This window comes from Lethenteron reissneri, chromosome 2 (genome assembly GCF_015708825.2).
Source record: "Lethenteron reissneri isolate LAM-NWPU_2019-01 chromosome 2, ASM1570882v1, whole genome shotgun sequence".
NCBI classification, from domain to species: domain Eukaryota; kingdom Metazoa; phylum Chordata; class Hyperoartia; order Petromyzontiformes; family Petromyzontidae; genus Lethenteron; species Lethenteron reissneri.
The window spans coordinates 12140842-12158208 of NC_083780.1; the positions used below are offsets into that span (position 1 = coordinate 12140842).

The 17367-nt window shown below is 46.8% G+C and overlaps 1 long non-coding RNA gene across 1 annotated transcript in view; it reads right to left on the minus strand.

Moving 5' to 3' along the window:
- The window catches only part of LOC133344016 (uncharacterized), a 55408-nt gene that overhangs the window by 10208 nt on the left and 27833 nt on the right, over positions 1-17367 (minus strand). Inside the window, exon 3 of the long non-coding RNA XR_009755299.1 lies at positions 14801-14929. This is a non-coding gene — a long non-coding RNA (uncharacterized LOC133344016). The remainder of the gene's footprint in view (positions 1-14800; positions 14930-17367) is intronic.

The window sequence follows — 17367 nt, forward strand, 5'->3', positions numbered from 1 at the left end:
CTCTCCTCTCCTCGTTTCACGCGGAGCACAGCGGAAAACTTCAGCGCCGCGAGCTCCGCTCCCAGTCTGGGCTCGATCTGGGTTTCGGCGAGCGACGCCAATCACAGACGACTTACAACACAACAAAACAACAACAACAAACAACTTCGTCCCAAGTAGCTACGAAAACAAATGCTACACTCGAGAAATTTCACCAGGAGCCCCCCCCCCCCCCACTCTTCTCCCCAGCCCTATGGCAGCAGCGATCATGGGCCGCCGCGGTGATTTGCGGTGAACATTCCACGGGTGATTTATCTTCCGTGTAATGAGGCAGCAGGCCAGAGGCCCAAGCGAATGCTGAGTAAGCGCACGTAGCGCCCCGCAATTCGTACTGGGGCGCGTTCCTGCACCACGGACGGACGTGTGGGAGGGAGACGGGGGGGGGGGGGGGGGCCCGTGACGTTATCGTTTCTGTAATCTTCATGCATCGCCGCTTTTTCTCTGCATCGAACGTAATCCCCCGTATTTTATGGGGAGAACTCCTGCCAAGAACATACATCTGGTCATCCTGAGCAACATTTCTTTCCAGGCTCCGACTGCCGATGAGACGCAGGTCAAAACCGACCCAGAGTTTACTTGCCGAAAACAAAGGGCTTCGGATTAGAAAACATGTGAATTTATACGGACAGAGATGCTGAACGGTTCTCTGCTTAGTCGCACGCGGGTATTTTATTCGTTTGTTAAAAAAAAACTTTCCAGACAGCAATGCCAAGACCGCGTGCCGCACGGCACCCAGGCCGTGCCTTCAAGGCGTACAACTACAAGCGATTACGATGACGATGGCACTTTAGCGAAACCAGTTGGCGCTTGCGATGAATAAAATGTCGATTGTGATGGCGTGCTTTTAATTGGAGGTTATTTCACAATTCGCCGTCGGCGATTTAAAAGATGCGGGAACATCTCCCATCGTAGGTGGTGCCAACGACTTCGAACACTGGTGCTTCGGGTCAATGGCCTAATAACGCCTGCGGTTACACCCGACGAGACGAGACGCGACGCACCGTGGGGGTTCAGACGAATCGTCAGACGATGACAATGAGTGTGGGTGGCGTGGTGGGCAGGGAGCGGGGGGGACTGAGGGGGGCCACGTCACGGTTCTCATCTGGCCCAGACTCTACCCCAGCACCCTCTCGCACGTGCGTGGAATTTATCTTGCAAAGCCTGCAGCGAAACGGCCGAGTCACGTCGGTGAAATGTGCTCGGTCATGGCCCCCGCGAGCTAGCGAGCGAGCCGCCCACGCTGCACCCCAGCAGCAGCGGGGGGGGGCATTGGTAGTGGCGGCAGAGGCGGCGTGCCAGGGAAAATGACCTGGCTCATTACGGGGGTGTACGGAGGGCGGAGTGAGTGAACACTCACCACCACCGCCAACATCCAGTGGCGCGGTTCGGGGGGGGGGGGGGGGGTTCGAGCATTGATTGTACCACGTGTCTCGTTTTCAACGTCTCACTTCAATTGCTTTTGCCTCTCTCTCCGCTTGCCTGCCAAGTGTGTACACCAGCCGTCGTTTAGTTTCAATTCGCCCCAATGAGACGCGCGTCACCCGCCTCGTCATCTTCGTCACCCAAGACCACTCCAAGCTGCTGCCACCACCACAACCTCCTCCTCCTCACGATCCTGCGATGCTACGATCCACCCAGCCGCTGCACACAAGCCGATTTTAAATCGCTGCATCTCCACGGTGGACGTACTTCCGGGCGTGCTCCCTTCTCCTTCGACTGCCACTCCGGCAGGTCGCAACTGTGTACCCGATGGCCGGGTACGGGTACGGGTAGCAGTTTGCGACCCTGGTGCGGGTACGGGTAGGCCGCGAGTCACTGGTGAGGAGCCGTTTGTCACTCATTTCGAGTAAGGTATGGGTACGGGTAGGGTACGGGTACGGGTAGGGAACGGGTACCCGTACCCGGCCGGGTACGGGTACCCATTTGAGACCCTGGTGCGGCCGGGTACGGGTAGGCCGTGAGTCACTGGTGAGTAACTGTTTGTCACTCATTTCGGGTAGGGTACGGATAAGGAATCAAAACCCGTTCGCGACCTCTGCACTCCGCTAGTTAAGTCTTGGACACCGGCCATAATCCCTTCTAACAGAGTGTCCTGCCCAAGTCCACTTACTTTTCTCTTCGGCAGTCAATATTAAATCTCGCAAACCCTCTCGGTGAAATCCCAACAACACGTCTCTCTCGAGCATTATTTTACATGGACGTTGTCACGAGGAGCCATTGGACTCGACAATAATCTTGTTTATCTCCGATCTCACTAATCCGGCGTCCCTTCATCTCTGTGCGAACCGTTACTTGGCGAGTCGGCACTGCCAGCAAGCCTGCGGGGGGAGACCGCTGAAAAAATCCCCCCTCCCCTGCTCCCGCGTGAGGGTTTTACTTGCGTCACCTGCGCTGCACATGGTTCAATTTCCAAATGCCCAAGGTGTAACGGCACGCGTCACCACGAGTAAGCACCACGGACCCAGGCAAGGTTCTGCGCCACTGCATCCAAGTGAGCGTCTTGTTTGTGAATCAGCCTCCAAGCTCGTTATTGCCGTATTCACCAAATTATAAAAAGGCGCTCCGGACAGGAAAGGAGGACTTTGAAGAGGGTGGAATGGCCACACTTTACCCCACCACGCACAACCTACCGATTAGCCAACGGTGGTGTATACGGACGATGCTGGGTGGACTTTGATTCATTATCAGGTTTCCAATTCACTCCTATCCTACTCGCAGAGGAAAACAGCATTGTACATTTTCTTTAATAAAATGCGTTTCAAAGCTCTTCTATCAAACCACCGACGGTTAATAATCAGGACGCTACTGTAATGAAATGCCAACGCGCAAGTCCCTGCAAATGACGCGAGAAATCTCTTCTGCAGAAATATTGCAAAATGAGAATACTCAACTTGATAGAATAATAACTGGAAAATGTTGACTTAAAGCTTTCGGGACTGCAGGAATTCATATTCTTCGAGTCTTTTCGGTAAAGTCACGTAGAGTGTTATTTTCTTTGAACCTTTCTACGTGACTTTACCGAAAGACCCAAAAAATATGAAAAATGTTGATGTGAATAAGTTGAATTATTCATTTTCTAGTTCGCAGAAACCTGGCGATGTAAATCGATTTGCCGATCACCGAATTTTCTGGCCAAACTTTATCGCAGACTAATTCCAATCGGAAAGATTGAGCATTTGCACGTGTAATTAAATTATCACAGAGTTCACAAAAATTGGACAAACCACCCGGGCTGTTCAAGTTAAGGCAAGCGCTGCGTGGCAGGCCGTGCCAACAACACAAAATTGCAACAATAGTCAGGTCCGTGGGCTGCTGCTGCTGCTGCACAATCCGATGATGACTGCCACCAGATCCGCCACGCTGTGGGGGGTGGCGGGGGTGGGGTCAAACTCACCACACAAATTCCTGGGCTCGGAGCGCGAGACCCACGCACCGGCGTTACAAAGCCGGATGGGTTACGGGGGCTGCGATGACAAACTCATTATTTCTCAAGGGGGTTTTTTTTTTTAAATCCTCCCATAGCATTTCAGCTGTGTTCATCTCCCGTGGGCAGCCTCCCCCCCCAGTCACTGGTGGAAATTCCACATGCCAATGACGGGGGATAGTTTAATCCACAGGGAACGGGGGGGAAAAAAACCAACACCGTGGGCTTTCCACAAAGTATTTGAGCGTGTAAAATATATTAATTATTATTCAGTGGATAAACGTTACCAAGAATTGATTTTCGATGATGTGGGGTCATGGGGAAGGGTGGCCACAGACAACACAAGAACAGAAAACGTATCCACGAAGCTATAAAACATGTCGTCATTTGGCGATGCTGCTGCTGCTGCAGTCCACAATTTCACAAAATAATTGACACTCGTCAATAACGCCGTGGCCTTAAATGACATAAAGTATATAATTAGCAACGTTTTTGGGGTAATGGCCCTTCTTCGTGGCACAAATGTAGTAGAGGCCAGAGAAAGAGTGAGTCATAAGGAGTGGAAACCTGCACTTGACACCATAGGGCCCGAATGAGATTTATATTTTTCATATTTCGTGTTTGCCAATTCGTTTTCCGTCACGTGGTCACGAAGCGACCCGGCTCGAAAAGCGAACTATTAAAATGGAGTGCACGTGAACGCATTTTATTTTAACCGCAAACCCTGGTTTATCCGCAAACCAGATGACCTGCACGCACGCTCTAGTCAACAGCGCTTACTTTATCAAGCCAAGCAAGGAGCGGATACGGCCGTGACTGACAACCTGAGCGGGATCATAACTGGTGACCTCACCACAATGCCGCCGCCCGATCCGATGAGCAAACGATTTTGCATTGTCCACTTACTTTCGGTCAAAATGGATCTCATTGCGCCCGCTGACGCCCGGGGCCCTTGAGAGAGTCGAGCAGGGAAGAGCCTGGCAAGTTTGGATGATCTTCTTGGTTCTTTCAGTAAAGTCACGTAGAATGGAAATAATAAAATAATAAAAATAAAACATTGATAATTCTCACGACGTTTCGGCCACAACGCAAGCAGCCGTCCTCAGGTGAAGACAGACCTGAAGGCAGACCTGGTCTTCACCTGAGGACGGCTGCTTGCGTTGTGGCCGAAACGTCGTGAGAATTATTTTATAATGTTTTATTTTATTATTTATTATTTCCATTCTACGTGACTTTACCGAAAGAACCAAGAAGATGAATCCCTGCAGTCACGAAAGCTTTAAATCGAAATTTAAGTTTGGATGAGTCACCAAGGGGCTTGCCGGGTGTTGTAGGCGTGGGGGCGGCCATGTGGTTGGGAGACAGGGCAGGGCTGTCTGTGTCACCCGCCCCCTTATTGCCGTGGGTTTTCTCCAGGGTTCTCAAGATTTCCGCCCGGATGAAGCCAAACGCGAGCTAATGGAGATGGCCAAAACATCCAAATGCAGAACGCTCCGAACAATCGTCGCGAAACCATCGGCCAGACTTTCTTGGATAAACGTTTCTGTAAATGCACTGCTGGATGAGGGCCTCCCCACACTATGAAGGTCGTGGGTGTTATTTGACCACACTTCACCACGTTGGTCAGTGCCGGTTTAAGGCAGGATTCATGGACATGGGATGATAGTACAGTACAAGAAAGGACTGTGCTGTACCGACCTCTAGTGCCCACAACATAGCCCCGCGGCAACCTATAACGCCTGATTTATGCTTGGTGGTCACCTACCCACACATATAAATCAGCTCACTCTGCCCACCCCTATGTCACGTGACTTGTGTGCCCCCCCCCCCACCCTATTCTAAAACCCTCTCCCCACCCCAGAGGTCGCAACCGGGTACCCGATACCCGTACCCTACCCGATACCCGGCTACCCGTGCCCGGCCGGGTACCCAGTTTGCGACCCTGGTGCGGCCGGATACGGATACGGAATCAAAACCCGTTTGCGACCTCTTCCCCACCCCCTGTGAAAACAGACGCCGTTCCATTCAGCAGTGTCAAGGACCTTGCGTCAGCCTCTTCCTCCCTCATCTCCCCCCCCGACCCCCTCGGTCTCTTTCCATCTTTTCTCTCTCATCTTCCAATTCCCTCTCTTCTGTCTTCCCTTTGCCGTTCCCTTTTCTTCGGTCCCCGGTACATTATATCCTTGACTCTACTCCCCCTTGCCGTGCTGTGGCATGGCTAAAAGGGTTGCTCGTGCACCCGACCCCCCCTACTTGGCTCCTGATCTCTTGACGAGGCTGGGCACGTCCCCGGCGGTTTGGTCCCTTGGGTAAACCACTGGCATCAGTCTTGCAATTAAGCAATCTGATTCACCGGGGAATAAACTACAGAAGACCTTCGATTATCTGCGCCGACGGGGAAGATGGCTGCAGGATTATTATTTTTTAATCACAGATAATCCAAAAATATATATTTTCCGTAGATCTCTAGGACAAAAACCACAAAAAACCGACCGATGATGCGCGTGCCGAGTGATAACACTTTCCTGCTCGCGTGCAGAAGACTACACCCACTAAGTGGATAGCAGAGCCACGCCAATCAAACTCCGCCTAATGTTGTAAAGATATGCAACTCCTGTACTGTAGAGCGATCATGTGAATTTCATATGAAATCGGAGCACATATTTCGTTGAGTTTAAGCACGTGCATTGTAATTAACATATCCAAGAATAACAATGCATAACCTTTTTTAGATGATTAATTTGGGCTTAAGGGAAAATCCACGAGTTATTAATTTCTCAAAATCTCAGGTGCGCGTTTAATCCGCAAAAATCGGATAAACCGCACGCGGATAATCAAGAGTCTACTGTATTAGATAACAACAAGTTGAATTTACTTTTAATTAATCAATACTCTATGGATATCGAGATTGCAACAGGCCTCTTAAAATCGTTTGTGCGCGGGTGTTGGGCTCCGCTTTTTTTCTCTTTCACGTGGCCCTGCTTAACGGCAGCTGGCGGCGGCGGGGGGGGGGGCGCGAATGACTTGTGCATGCAGGGGTCAGAGTTGAGTGCGTGGGAGTCCCAGGGGGCGCCGTGGTCATTAACCCCGACACGTGCGAGAGAGCGCAGCTCTGCTCCACTACCAACGGCGCCCGCACGCTCACACTCGGCAAATCACCGCTGTTTACCCATAACAAACAACACTCACACACCCTCTGCTACACACACAAGACACGAACTCGCAAATAACACTCGTGTTACACATTTTACACACTCGCCACTCATTACACAAGCACTCGCACACACACGTATACCGCATACACATATATATATACTCTTAAAGACACACACGCACTCACTCTCCTATACAAAAACCTACACATACGTTCACGCATACACATCCACACACACCTCTCTTCGCTTACTAAATTGCACTCGCACACAGACATTTTATCCTCATGTGGTTAACAATGCTATTGGCTAAGAAAAATCTGAAAAGTTTAACAAGGTTAAATCATTTCCTTTAATGCCACAAATACAAAAAGACAAAGATCCCCCGCCATAGCCTTCACAGGCTTTTAGAGCAAGTGGTGTTAACAAGAATTCGTTAAGGCCTGCATGGCACAGAAGGCCGGCACCATGCCGACCGCCTTAGTCTCCACAGTACTAAGTTTTACACACCACACGAAGTACTAATTTAAGGCAGAGTCGAACTAGGGGAGAGGCCCGGGATCAATTAAAAGAGAGACTCTCATCACCGATATTTTCCACGAGTGGCATTGTAATGCATGTAATGTAGCTAGCGCAGTGCGCTAACCACCACTCGCCACTGACAGCCAAGACAAACCCATTGATATCGGGACCCCACCTCTTCCCAGAACGTTTTTTTTCCTGGCCCCGAATCACAACACATGTTTTGCACTCATGCTTCAAATGGTGCGGTCGCGCGCCTGAGTAAGCGACTGAAAATGTTTTTTAGTCACGAGTCGTGGGCAGCAGCAGCAGCACTTCCCACCACCACAATCACCTCTCATTACCACCACCACAACCAGCACCACCATGAGTAGCAAACCTCCCACGACCAGAAACCACCACCTCCCACTGCAACTAGCATCACCACCATCTCACACAAATGGCACCACCACTACCACATGCATCACCAATTGACCACCGTCACCAGCATCAACACAACACTCATCAGCTCCCACACCACATACATAAGCTATATATTTATTATTTAAATTATTATTGTAAACCTTAAATCATTGCCGATTTGTAAATATATAAAAATTACATGACTAATGATTATAACATTTTGCTAAACGACACGATTGTTGCGGATCGTATATCGTACTCTGTATCGTAGTATTACCATATAACACCCTGATAATGAACCGGAAAAAATGTGATCTTTCTATGTTGTCCAACTGGACACAGCGAATGAGTTTTAATTTCAAATGAATGACACTTGATGGAGTCCATCCAAATCACACGGAGTTACAATAAAGACGCTGCTGTAAAATCAAGGACGCTGCTGTCAACCAGTAAGGGCCATCAAATGATTTACTTCTGAAAAGAAGCAATAAGTTACCACGGGAATTATTCGACGGGGGAAAAAAAAAAAACAGGTAACTTGTATTTCGGGGTCCAACAACTCTTAGATTTTGGTTAAAAAAAATTACCCAGCTTATTTGAATTATAACCGAGCAATTTTCATTCAAATTAGTCCAGCCATTTCTTCCGCTTCTTAAAAACAAAACCTCACGACCAGTAAATTGCATTTTTCAACTGGGACATCCCACACTAAATTCCAAGGTCTAGACCGCACACCCCCAATGCCATCTCTGCGCTCCTCAAACTTAGGGGGCACAGAGTCAGGAGCCCTCATCGCCTTTGCGACCCAGGCTCTCTCTCGGCACGCAGAGCTACAGAACACAGCGCGAGCGCCAACTCCGCTCCGCGCAGCAACCCGCTCCCACGCACGCGTGGGGGCAAGGCAGCAGGAAACGGGGTCAATCAGGGGCAGGAAGCGACAATCAGCGCGGGCGCGGGGGTCACGGCGTTAGGCACGGGGGAGCCCTGGGACGGCACAGCGATAGGTGCCACACCAATTACCCACTTTCACGGCCCAGCATCGGCTGGGGGTCAAGGGGCAAACACAGGAAGGGTGGCGAGGGGCATCAGGCCATCGCCGCCACCACCACCGATTTGGGAGAAAACGCAGCTGCCGGCGATAGACAGCACTTGAGTTGGTGGACAAACTTCAATTTGATATTCAGATGTGGTAGTTGGGCAGGGCGCTACAAGGAGGTGTAAATGTGTCTCGCACAAACACTGGCCACGAAGAATTAAAACGGGTTGCGGGTTTAAACATTTTGGATACATGTAGTCAGAGTTACGATGGTCCGAGTTACGATATTTCGATCTTACGATGGCGATACGACAAAATTGCCACCAACAACCTAACATCGTTCAAGTATGCAGACAGACAGAATCTTGGCGAGTACAGTGCAATATGATACGTTACGACACGTTCAATGCATGTAGTGATACGTAGCTTTAGCGATTTCATGTTAGGGTTACCACGATACGATACGTTCAATGCACGTTAAAAGTTATTTATAGCAGATCAGGATTGTTTCCTGAAAAAACGTTCTATTCAATTGCAGTTCATATCGGTAGGCTAAGTATTTACCTTGGTTCTTTTACTTTACATTTTACTGTGCAAAACAGTATTGTAATTCATAAATACATACAGTATATAGTTGATATAGTACGGTACTGTAAATTGCTCTGTTTTGCTAAATTATCACCGTTCTTTAAGACTCCTAGGTTAGGCTAGGCCATCTTCGACTTACGAGATTTTCGACTTACGATGGGGTCGTCGTAACGCATCTCCATCGTAAGCAGGACGACTACCTGTACTTAAAGACAATTTCGGATCTTTACTTTTCTCTTCAGATCGTTGGCCCTTTTACACAGCGGGTAATAACTCAACCTTCAATTCGCACGGTTGGCTACGTACGGCGCGAAAGAAATTCAACATACAACCTAATTTTCTCCAAAACAAAGCAGCCTCACTCGATGCCACATGAGAGCCCAGGAAATAAACAGGCTAAGTAAAAATCACTTATTTACATGGTCATACTCTCGGGTCTCTTCAAAACAACAAGGATCTATTCGAGGAGTTGTATGTAGGCCGTGTTTTCCGTACTGCACAGACTAATCAAAAACAGATAAAACATTCCTACTGCCTACGATACCGGGAACAGCGGTTTTTCCACGAAGCGATTGGGCCCCCGTCACAGGAATGTGGAATTACCAGCACTGGTTTAGAATCATAATTGGAGAGGAGTACCACTCAACGCTCATGTGCGGGCAGCACACTTTGATTTGTTTTGCACAGAGCTCCTTTTAACTTTCCTTCGTAAAAAAATTGCATGAAAAGCTAAAGAAATACAAGGGATACGCCAATAACCAAAACACAATACACACGGGGGGTCGTATTGGTTGAAAACTGAAATACTTCGGGACAAAAAAAACCTTTGCAAAATAAACTTCAGACATTTTTCAAAGGAATAAATTTCGAAAGATTTCAGGCCAATAAAACTTCTGCACATCTGATTGCGAGCGGATTTATTTTTTTACAAGGGAACAGCACATTTTAAACAAAATGTTTATTAACTCGTAATATTTTGCTCGTTCATCCCCCACCAACGCAACCCTATTGCCACGGAACAGGAGACAAACATCAATTCCAGAATGTGCATGCGCATAAGACACGCAAGGAGCAGCGGCTCATTGGTTCGTGCAACTGTGCCGAGTTTTGATTCCCGAGTTTGATGGCTACAGGCAGCATCAGAGGTGAGCGGCATTCAAGCCTCTCCTGGGCTGCACGCCAATCACCAACCCGCACTGACCAATCGTGGTGAAGTATGGTCAAAGATCCCCCCCATATAACTGACAAGGCATAGGAGGAATAGGCATTCATCCAGCAGTGGATTGGCAAACGGCTGTACGTGTTAAAGGTCGGGGTGTCTTGGAAGAAAAGAAAAAAACGATAAACCCGCAAAAATCTCACTACCCAGAAAGTAGAAAGATTTTTGTTTGAGAGTCGGCCAATTAACTGGATGAAAGAGTTACTTATTTCGCTCAATGTGCAGCCGCCATCTGCGGGCTGATTATACAAATCATTTTAATACAATCAAAAGCGGACGGTGAAGCGTTCCAATGAAGCTTAGTATGCCGGTGTCTGATTTCTGTGGGTTTTCAAACTTTTTCCATGATACCCTCTCAATTATTCAAACTACTACGAGAGATGCCCATAGGCAGACACACCGTCCATCCACTATTCTATCGCTTGCATTGGCATCTTGACCTAAAACACTGCTCCTGTCTTTGTGGTGATAAAAAAAAAACTCCGATTGGGTACAAGTTTCGCCGGTAACAAAATCACTGGGGCAATGCACCCGATCCAGTCTGGATAGCACTCGCATGGGTGACCACCATGCACGAGGAGGTTGCCACAGGGCTTACAGGGGAGCTACGTGGTAGACGGCAGAGGGTGGGTGCAGCCAACTTCATTGTTGTCCTGTACTTCTATGCTTCCACAAGTCTAACTCCACACCTTCACCTACAACCAGCAATGACCAGAATGTTTTTTTCGTTTAGTTTGTTGTCCCTCTGCTACACTTCTGATTAGCACGGTTGGCTACGTAAGGTACGACAGAATTCAGATTCCAAAGAACACAGGATGAGATGTTACTATCCTTTGTGCAAGCACTTCCAAGAGTTCATGAACAGTGAGCCTGGTGAAATTTGGGGAGCGCATCGTCAGTAGTGACCCTTTGGTTCCTAGGGTGTTTCGGCCTTTCATACTATACACCCTCCCCAAAGGCGGCCAGCGACAGGGTGATCAATCCTACGCTTGCGTCCCATTCCCAATTAGTCATAGGAGTTGCCTTGTTGTTGGTAGCCAACATCCCATGGGACTATGCATGGCAGGGGCGTCCTCCTCCAAGCATGCATACGTGGTGCCGATCTAGTACTGGGGATGCCTAAATGACCCCCCCCCACCACCCAGAGCCGTACGGGCGAGGAGAGGCCCTCATCTACCAGTCGATTGACGAATGGCTGCGCTTCTTCCCCAAGCAACTCAACAAACCAACTAGAATTTGGAACTTCCACTTGTTGCTTTGTCAACGGTTGGAAGTGCGTCTCTGCATTGGCTACGTCCGCCCATATGTCCATCCCTTCATCTGTCCATAGCAAGGGGATGGGGCGGGGGGGGGGGACGATAAATAATTTCAAAGAAAATCCAAAGGACAACCAACTTGTAGGATAAAGCTGTAATGCGATTCAGGACTTACGCTCTAGAAAACTGGCCTATATTAAATCACAGGGTTGCCAAATCGTTTAGAAGACACGGACCACAGCAAAAAAATACGCAACCATTACTAAAATACGCAAACTCGTTTTGCCCCGAGAGCTGAACGTCGGCTTCCAGACTGATAATTAAAACACCTCCACAGATAAACGCACGTTGGAAAGTGTTACACAACCACACATCTTTCCGTAACTTGGGTTCTATTGCAATGTTCTGCACGATCCGCGTCACCGAAACTCCACCACGTTCTACGCAAGTCAGAAGCACTCTCTCCTAGAGCCACCCCACACATCCTTACGTCCTCTTGGTTAAAAAAGAAAAAAGCACTTCTGGCGTTAAGGGCCTCCAGTTGAGGGAGGTCTACAGGGCCGCTCTGCACCAGATTATTTTGCCCTACTCTTCAACGCTGGCCAATACCGTCTTGGAAGAAGAGGTGGGAGTCCCCCACGCTTCGACGCGCCACACGAGGCCTGCCGATGGGCGAATGTCAAGGACCCATTTATAGCCCGTGCTGCCGGCTTGGGCAGAGGCCTGGGCGATTTGAAGAAACATTGCACCGTTGTTTGTGCTGCCGCGCCGGACGACGGGATCGAACCGGGAACCATTACACACCAACCAGCACCTCTGCGTTGGGTTTGCGCCCCAATTAATTTGTTTGCAGCGTCGGCATTACGCAGCGGCAGGCAATGCAACGCAAATGTTAACTAGGCACGTGCCAGTACAGTTAGGGTCATGGTGACCTTTGCGGTTTTATTTAGTTTATTTTTGAAGCGCTGTCCTTCGTGTACCGATCACGACTGTAAAGGGACATGCCAATAACCAACTCCACCGATGCGGGCGTTTTATCTTCCCAGTGTCAAGGCTTGTCGTCTTTGAAAGTACAAAAAAAGCAAGCGATTTGCTTACGAAGTTAGTTAATTAAAAATGTCAAAGCAGACCGCACACTAAACAAACATGTAATTAAATATAAAACATTGGATACATTTCTATTCCATATTGCAGCATCTTCAGACACTTTACGGTAAAATAAACACGTGACAAACCCTACACCACATTATATACAAACAATAACATCAGTCGATAGTAACTGGTGTAAAATTATAAAATGACGTTTTGAAAGAGCTAAAAGACCGACTTGTAAATAGTTGACTCCATGCTTATAACGCTATATTTTTGTTTTATCCAAAAACAATTTATTTTTATTTTGCCATGCCATTCCCTCCCACCACCCAGCCCCACCAAGAAATTTCAAAGGGTACAAAGTTGTATCTATTTAGCACTTGAACGTCTGCCTGTGAAAGCGATCTGCGGATTCTGAAGCGTGTGGAATACAAATATGGCATTGGAGTTTCAATATCGTGACCGAATTATTTTAGTATAAAATGTATATTTGTGCCAGTTAGCAAGATCTATGTTTGTATACAGTATACACACACACACTATAATAAATACGTAAAGATACAAAACGCAAGTTTGAGTTTACACAAGTAACTTTTAACAGCAATCGAAGCTGAACTATTACCGTATTCTCCAGATTATAAAGACGCACAAACTTGTCCTGGGATTTAAACAAATGTACAATACACAAAATCTAGAAATATGGTATACGATGGATATTTTATTACACACCAGAGTATTTAAAATGCTTGACAATACAACGCTAACAAGTTACGAGTCTACGCCGATGCCTTTTAACACCAGACATTGAACTGCTGCCAGCTTTGCACGTGTACACAACCGATCTCGCACAAAAGAAGGGACTCAAAACAAAGATCAACATCTTTGTTTTGAGTCCCTTCCGTTGGAGGGTATTTTAAAATGTACTATTACCGACTTCTGCAATTTAGGTGAAGATCTTAAGGAGAATTGTCCATAATGCAATCGACTCAGTCTCATGTAAAATAAAATGGTATTCATAATGTTGATTCTTTGGCCTTACAGCAAAGCTCTGCACGAAACATCACCAATGTTTATATATATATATATTTCTCATTCAGTCGATTATTTTTATATTGGATGCCGTTAACAAACACAAAACTATTCGTTTGGAAAATTTTAAGTCGAAAGTTTTGTGCGTGCAATTTAGTGTGCATACATTGAATAATAAAAAATGACTTATTCTTTCTGGTATAAATACAAATATTAATATGTTCAAACATCAAATAGACACCAACTTGCAAGGCATCATGTCTATGGTAACCACACGTACTTGTGGTAAAACCAAACAAATATGCTTTTATAACGTATGCGTTGTTCTTGAAGCTCATTGCCCTACATCAGAGACATCCTTCTTTATAGCCTGGTCTCACCATTCGCTTGACCAAAGACCGCCAAAAGTCGAGCGGGCAAGCACATAGACAATGCAAAAACCAAAAACATAAATAAGCTTAGGTTCGGCAGTTAGTGGGCATGCAACTTGGTGCTCGACACCAATGAACCTACCTCGGCACTGTTTATGAGCTCGCCTCCAACAAAGTATTAAATTGTAGGAAGGTAATAAGTTCAATGCCACTTCCAATAATAAAACGCCCAATAACCGCTTTGAAAACCTTCGCATAATCAAAACCCTCCACCATTGTTGGTGGTGTAGGTGGTGGAGGAGGTAATGGCCGTGGCGGTAATGATGGTGGTGCATTAATACCTCGTGATGTTGTACTAGAGATGCTATTTTTGCATAGGGCAGGAGATAAATGCCAATAGCGAAGTCCACTCGGCAGGAGAGGGCTTCAAGACAGAATGTGTAGTAACCGTTAATGTGTTGGTGGTGGTGGAGTAGTGGCGCTTATGATGGTGGTAGTAGTGGTGGTGCATTAGTGCTCGTTATAGTAAGTGGCGATTGTCATGGTGATGCAGTGGTGTTGTTGTTGGTGGTGGCGTTAATCTATTTATGATCGTGGTGTAGTGGTGGTGAAGTTGTGTAGTGGTGGTAAAAAGCGGTCGTTCTGTAGCGATGATGATGATGTCTCTCACCGTTAACCGACGTCTTCGACTGCCCAGGTACGCATCTGCAGGAAGCCATCTCGCTCTGCCGCAATGAGTCAGCCCTACAGGGTGGGCAGATGATAAGGTCGCTGCACGGTCCAGCGGCATTCCCATCGGCTGAAACCGAAAGAGCATGCGGGCCCCGTCAAAACATTTTCCCCGACTTTGGTTTTTGTTTCCGTAATGATGAGTGGTGTAATACTTTACTACTGGGTGGCAACTGTGGTGCTGGATCAGTCTCTCGGGAGACTGTTTGTGGGGCGTTGTCTGACCATACTTTGCCATGCTGCCAAGTGCAGGTTGGTCATCAAATGAGGACCAGCACCGGCGCAAACATCACTTTGCTGCTACGGATGTTCACTGCAGCTGGAAATTAAACTACGTTTGCCAAGTTTGGATTGAAGTATTGCAACACCTTCGTACACACCCAATTGAGTAATGGTGAAAAGTTAGTGTCAAAAGGAAGGTTTTATTGCCTGTGATTATATCGGGCATCTCAGTGACATCAAGTGCCCTTATATCTTTTGATTTAAAGCTTTCGTGACTGCAGGGATTCATATTCTTGGTTCTTTCGGTAAAGTCACGTAGAAGGGAAACAATAAAATAAAAATATGAAACAATAAAATTCTCACGACGTTTCGACTGCAACACAAGCAACCATCATCAGGTGTGAAATCCACAACAAGAAAATTGTGGATTTCACACCTGATGATGATTGCTTGTGTTGCAGTCGAAACGTCGTGATCATTTTATTGTCTAATATTTTTATTACTTTATCATTTCCCTTCTACGTGACTTTACCAAAAGAACCAAGAATATGCCCTTACATCATTATTGCTTTGATGTCATTCCAACTGCTAATACAGTCTATGGCTCAAAAGTAAATTCCATGTCTCCCAATGAACTACTTTAACCATTTCCTTCCTTTCAACTTTTGATAACATTAGTAGTGAAGAAAGCGACGGCAGCAACTTGTGGATTTAGTTTTGTTAAAACATACAGGATGCATTCGTATAAGTGAGATCAAACAACCCCGCACGACCGACATCCAGCAAGTGGCTTGACAAGAGGGCCGCCAATGAACGACGCAATTACAAACGTGCGCACGGATTTTAGACAAATGCAAAATAGCGGTTCAGTGCAGGGCGAGCAAAGACGAACAATAAAAGGAGAGGAACTTCTGACAGCTGGCCTGTGAAAAGAGACTGCAAAAGAAAAAAAAAGTCATGGGGAAAAGACAATGACGGGAGCCGATTCGTCATCAGCATCGTTGCAGGGGAGCAAATCTTCAATCCAAACTCGCCCTGAATTTTCTACAGCCAAATTCACCCCCCACCCCCTCCGGTTAAAAAAAATAAAGAAATTTTCCATCCTCACTTTCTTTTTGACGTCGTTTTGTTGTGGCACCGTGGCGGCCGATTCACATTTCCCGATGCTCGTGTAACTCGGGATTAGTCCCTACAAATGGGGGAGGGTTTCAAAGAAAATCGTTTGCCGAGAGAGGTTTTTTTTTCGAGTCCAACGCAAAAACGATGCAACTTAACCGGCGTTCAAAGCGAGTCCTCAATTGGTTTTATTTTACGTAATAATTTAAAGGATACCGCCAAGATGCAACGAACAACGCAAACTGTAGAGGCTTGGTGGTGGTGGTGACGGTGCCGATGTACGGGTATTATATTCTCATTTGAAATTGTCGCGTTATTTTAACAAAAGACCAAGTCTTCTTGAGCTTAGATTAACGTAATATTAAAAATATATTTTTCATTGCTTAACGCATCTGTTTATACTTCTTCTAGAGAGGCCTGGCAGCTGAACTTTGTTGGATAGCTAACTTTCAAAAGCAAGGCTGCAACATTTCATATTTGTATACTGTAGTCACAATTTTGCTTTGATCTAACATTTTACATGTATATGTTTTATAGAAAACTGTGCATTAGTTGAGCAGCACATTACACTGGAATTATTCTTTGAACGCTTCTAAACTTCTTGTTTCACTTACCAAGTTATATTCAGTCATTTACAAAATTCTCACGGATTACACATTTAGTTTCGTACAATTTTAACGTTCCCATATCGCAACGTCAATGTGTGTCACTGCTCTTCCATCAAAAATCTTTTGGGAAGAGAAGTCTGAACGAACGAAAAGAGGCCAACCCAAAAACCTAAAAATTTTTTTTTAACTTTTTTAAGTTCCTCACGCCAACAAAAGTCATCCGGTGTTGCCCAATGCTCATGTAACTTTAGAGGTGCTGCACAATTGTCCCGCAGCGAGAGGCCCGATTCACGATGACCACACGCCTGAACTACGTGGGCCCGGGGGGGGGGTAGCGGCTGATGTTGCTACTCCGGCTCCGCCGTTTACGCAACAACATCGAGGCGATGCAAATAAACAAACAAGCAGTGACACGCTGGCAACCGGCGGAGAAAGAGAATCCTCCCTTTTTTTTTTAAACAACCCAAACACGGCCAGAGAGACGCCAACGCGTCCCGCCTCGATCACGATCTCTTAACACAGAGGTGTGGAAACGTTTCCTTTTACCGAGGGCCAAATTGGA